The 5493-nt window shown below is 48.3% G+C and overlaps 1 protein-coding gene across 1 annotated transcript in view; it reads right to left on the bottom strand.

The window, feature by feature from the left end:
- ACLY (ATP citrate lyase) overlaps window positions 1–3666 on the bottom strand; it is a 63142-nt gene extending 59476 nt beyond the window's left edge. Inside the window, exons 1-2 of the mRNA XM_006032765.3 lie at window positions 3428–3666; window positions 2310–2423 (exon numbers count right to left, since the gene is read on the bottom strand). The gene's annotated coding sequence lies outside the window, so the exon portion shown is untranslated. The remainder of the gene's footprint in view (window positions 1–2309; window positions 2424–3427) is intronic.
- Between the last annotated feature and the right edge of the window lie 1827 nt (window positions 3667–5493).

The raw sequence follows: 5493 nt of genomic DNA, 5'->3' as shown, positions 1-5493 counted from the left end.
GTGGGCGGCGCTGGGCTGGGCCGGGCCGGGCCCGCAGGTCACCAGCTGCTGAGGCTTGGGACAGGTTGGCACTGCACTACACCGCACAGCCGCCAGCGCGGGCCCCGAGGGAAGGGACCGCTTGTCTCGCGGACCCTGCCGGGCTTGCACAGCCGGGGACAGGCGTGGGAGCTCACCCCATCACGTGCCCCGAGGGGATCCCGTGTCCCACTGCGCTGGCGCCCGGCCCTGGCTAAGCAAAGGGCCATAGAGTTGGGGGCGGCCCTGGCCTGGACTAGCTGCCCTTCTAATGAGGACCATGTGTCTAATGACACGTGCAGCCAGTTGGTCTCTTGTTGATTACATGGGATCCCTGGATAAGCAAGGCATAACGGGCATGTCTACACAAGACACTAGCTGCACAGACTAATGCTGCGCAGGAGTACGTCGCAGCACCAACAGCACTACTGTTATTAGGCTACAGCACAGTGGTGTCACTGAAGAGGTGATCACCCACGCTACTGCGCAGTAACTCTGGTTACTGCACATTTATTTAATACTTGATTATACAAGGACTAAGTTGCCATCAATAATCAGCTTGATTATACAAGTACTCAATTAAATGCACAGTAACCATTGGGTGCAGTCACTCTCTGCAGAGACTCCCTATTCCCGACAAAGGGTTATGTACCTGAAAGCTTGCTAAGAACTTTTCTCCAACTACTCGGTTGGTCTAATGAAAAAATATCACATCTGCTCAAAGAACCTTGCCTGCATATGTCCTTAGACCAACACGGCTACAACCAAAAACCCAGTAACCCAGACCCTATTCTTAAAAAGATCTTCCCAGAGCCACCCATCCTAGCCTTCAAACAAGCACCGAACCTCACTAACATCACCAGAAGCAAACTTCCTCAAGCCCAGAACACACCAAAAGGATCCAAACCGTGCCATGACAAGAAATGCAAAACCTGCCAACACACCTCCACCACCCCCACTATTACTATACACCCCACAACAGAGTCATCAGCATTCCTGGATCTTTCAGCTGCACCTCCAGAAATGTAATACATCTCATCCAATGCGCCAAATGCCCTGATGGAAAATACGTAGGAGAGACCAAACAACAACCGTGCACCAGAATGAACGCACACCAGAAATCTATCAAAGACAGGAATACCCAAGTACCTGTGGGGGCACATTTCTCACAAGAAAACCACTCTCTCCCCAATCTCTCAGTCCTGATCCTCAAAGGGAACTTACAGAACACTTCCCAGAGACGAGTCTATGAACTCTACTTCATCAACCTGCTGGATACTAAAAATCATGGACTAAATATAGACATTGGATTTATGACACATTATAACCTGCCTGACATCTGACTCCCCAGGTCTCTCTCCACTATTCATCCCCCTTCTCTCTCTTCCCCCCCCCGCCCCCTCCCCAGCCTGTCTCTCACCCATTGACTCCTCAGTCTACATCTTCACTGACTGCCTATCTTGTATGCATACCAGCCCAGCCCCTGGCTTCTTTACTTTCCATTCCATCCAGGAAGAGCACACACCAACTGCTGAAACTTCCTCAGCCTGACGAAGGGTTTTTGAACCCGAAAGCTTGCTTAATAACTATTCTCCAACCAGTTGGGTTGGTCTAATAAAAGATATCAGATTCACCCAAGGAACCTTGTCTGCCAGTAACGATCGTGCATTAATGAATGTGTAGATGCACCCAATGTCCTCTTCCCTTTGTGCTAACCATGACCTGCTTTAGTCCCCTGTATCTGCAGTTCTAAACATTCATTTAAGGGGCTCTGCAATCTAGGGTCCCTGCCCTCAGCCGTGGGTGCTTTAGATTTGCCATAAATAATCAACTAGATGGACACCTTCCCTCAGTCCCTATGGCTAGTCACACCTCCCTACCTAACCACTGTGCTGAGGAACTTTCCCTGTGCCTGCCTCCCTATACTCCCAACATCCTCTTAGTTTTGCTCTAGTAGCATACTTTTCTGCCAGACCCTAGCTACATATTGCTTTTATCTAGCCCAGTAGTGCTGATCTGCCACAGACCAGAGTGCTGTTTAGTTGTAGGCATAAAGAAGGAAAAGAAACCCAAATAGAGTCACTCATAAGCGTTGCTGTATCACCTGCTGCCTCATACGATTAAACTCTGGTTGCTGGTGTGACTATAAAAATAAAATAAAAAATGTAAGTAATGAGCACTGGCATTCTGTGCTTAGAAGGGTTTATTCCTACAAAGCACTTCACTGAGGTGAGCCAATGCATTCTTTACAGGTGGGAAACCTGCTGAGGAAAAGAGGCCAAGTCACTTACCCAAGGTCCTGCAGTGCTCCAGAGTCGGGAAGAAAACCCAGACATCCTGACTTTGTGTCCTCAGCTGCTCCTTCTTTAGATTATAGTCTCCTTATAGTTGGCATCATACCTCCTCTGCTTGTCAGAAGTAAAGGTAAGTTAATTGTGGCTGAGATTTACTTTTCTAGGACTATGGTACTTCACCCTTCCAAAGCTCTTTTTAGCAGGAAGCAAGCCCATGATCCTATAGTGAAATATGCCTCTGAAGAGTCTTTGCAATCTTTGGATTTAAGTACATTGCAAACATTAATGACATAACCCTCCTGAGAACAAAATGTATTATTTTCCCCATTTCACAGATGAGGAAAACCAAGCGCTCCACATAACTTGAAGCAAGTTGCCAGGATGCTCACCAAGTCAGAGGTAAAGTTGTAACACAGCCTATTCTAGCAGTCCTTTTCCACACTCAACAGAAAGTTTGCTCCTTGAGAGATACCCACATGAATCCTTTTGTCACAAAGGATTGCTATGGATTATCCCAAACTCCCTCTCCTTCCTTTAAGGAGCATAGGCTCTTCCAACCTGAACCCAAACCTTGGTCTAATCACTTGGGCTTTCCTATCCCTCTACCAAAGGACAAAACATCTCTCATACCAAAAATCCTCATGTGATGCTGTACAGGCCCTGAAACATTAGCGAGGATTAATATACACAGCTACAGATACCAAACATGTCTTTCAGAAGCCAGCCACCACTTTGATTTTCCTCACATGCTGAAGTTAAATGTTACAAGTGCTGTGATCATGCCCGCACCCAGCCTGGAGTCACTAGTTTCAAATAATGTTTTCTGAGTATGCCAGAGGGACCACCACACCCACAATGAATCATTAGGCCAGGAGAAATTAATTAATCTTCAGCATCACTCTTAAGGATCCATCTTAGCAGGCCCCTTTCCAAGGCTTAAGTACAGCTAAAACTAATGTTTTCTGGTAGGACAAGTGAAACAGCTGAAAGTTTCATCTATCATTTCTTTTTTGCCTGGAAGGATGATGCTTGTGATAGCATCAATAAGATACATTATGGTTAAAGGATGACAGCTGATCCCACCAGGCTATGGGGTTACTCAGCTGCAGACCTACCTCTGCCAAACTGTTGCCTCATTCAGAACCATTTAGGATGACAGAGTAGAAGAACCAGTTTATCCCGTCCTTCAGCAGTGACTACAAAATATTTTTCCTAATCGCTTTCCACAGCTAGGCTACCAGCTGTGCCTACATGCCTGCTGTTCTTCCAGGGCTCCTGCACAGTTTAGAAATACTCAGCAAAGTGAACACAGACTAGATAAAGAGACTGCAGATTCTCTGCAGGTCAGGCCTGTTGGTCCAAAACAAGCTATTGAAAATACAAACAACCAGTATAAGCCATGGGGTACAGGCAGCAATTCTCCATAGAGTTCTCTGTAAGAGAGCTCACCCCCCATTTCCAAAGTCTCTCTCACTTCAGTATATTCATTGTTCCTTCCCTCACATGTAAAGCTGTGCACAGCTCTACCCTTGCCTAAATCTCTGCCTTCATCATCACCACGTGTGCTCCACCTAACTTGCTTTCTTCATTACCACTTAAGCTTCATCCACCACTCGCTTCCTTTGCTCACTCCTGATCTCTCATGGCCCACACCTGGAACAGCGTCCCTAAACATGGACACTGAGTGCTTTTCCTCCCATCCTTCAGATTACTTCTGCAAGGCCACTAAACAAGGATGCCAAGTAATTCATTGTCTTAATTATCTGTTGCAGGATTGCTTGCCAGTCTAGTCACAAATCCACTGGGGCAAGAAGCTGCACTGCTTCTGTCTGCTAGCTCCATTTTTAGTGTCTTATTCTTTGAAGACATTTATATGAGGAGTTATTCTGGAACAATTATTCCCTAGCATGGGGGAACTCTCTTATTCTGGAATTAGAGTGCTTTATTCTAATTTAGTTTAGTCTGGTTTGGATTACCCCTTTGCATTTGACCCATTTAGGATTAAATTAGAAACAAGGCTCTCTAATTCCAGAACAAAACCATCCTTACACCAGGAATCAATCCTAAATGGTTGCTCTTTTTTAAACTCAGACCCTACCTGAATTAGTTTCCCCATGTAAACAAGACCTTAAATTGTTAACTCTTTGGGAAAAGAAAGGACTCTCCATACTTGTCAGCACAGTGGGGCCATGATCACTGGTTGGGGCTGCAGAATGCTACTGTAATACACACAATAACTGCCATGAGGCAAGAATCAGGACAGCAAGATCCTGGTCAAGGTAACAAGGGGTCACTCTCCCTACTCTCCCTGGCATTCTGCTTGGATGTGGCAGCACTGGGAACATCCCATACCTGTGACAGCCACGTGATTCAGATGGGAATATGCAATCTTCTGCAGCAAAAGGAGCTATACAAACATCTAAGACAGAGAGCCTAGTGTAACTCCCCTTTTAGGAACAAGGGGGATCCTGCCTGCATCTGCAAGGGAAGGGATGGGACCCAGCAGAACAGGGGAGGACCTCAGCCAAGCAAACAAGTGAAGGCCCACTAAGCCTCCTGAATACAGGGTACAGCTCCCATGGTGTGGCTGCATGAGCCCTGCAGGGGGCGGGGGGAGGGATGTGGCTGAGAGGCACCAAGCTGGAAATAGGGATCTGCGGACCAATGTCATGTGCATTGCAGCACCCCAGGAAGTCCTGGGCTGGGGGCTGTGCAACCTGCTCAGCTGAAGAGGGCCTGAAGTGGGATAGAGGTGAGGGGTACTGGATGACAAGGCAGCACAGGGGTAGAGGTGGAAGGAGACTAAGGACAAGCCTCCAGGCTGACGGGAGCATAGCTGGGAGAGGAGTGTGGGTGTGTTAGGGAAAGGGCAGGGGCGAGTGTGATGGGGGTGTGTGTTGCGGGGAGGGCAGGGAAGAGGGGAGCATGGCTGGAAGCCGTGTGTGTGTGTTAGGCGCCTAGAGAGGGTGCAATGCAGGGAAGGAGGCGAGGCGAGGCGCAAGGGAGCGGGAAGCCGACGGGAACCCCCGGTAGGCACAAGGCGGGAGGGAGGGGGTTGCGGAAGGAAGGGGAGATTGGAAAGAACCAATCGAAAGGGCGGGGGGAGGGGCGGGAGAGAAACGCGCGGAGTCACTAGGAAAGACCCCTCCGCTCACCCGTAGCACCGCGGGAGCGGGTTCAC

Source organism: Alligator sinensis, unplaced genomic scaffold (assembly GCF_000455745.1).
Source record: "Alligator sinensis unplaced genomic scaffold, ASM45574v1 scaffold1377_1, whole genome shotgun sequence".
NCBI classification, from domain to species: Eukaryota; Metazoa; Chordata; order Crocodylia; family Alligatoridae; genus Alligator; species Alligator sinensis.
The sequence above is the reverse complement of the archived record's forward strand: the minus strand, read 5'-3'. Positions and strand labels throughout refer to the sequence as shown.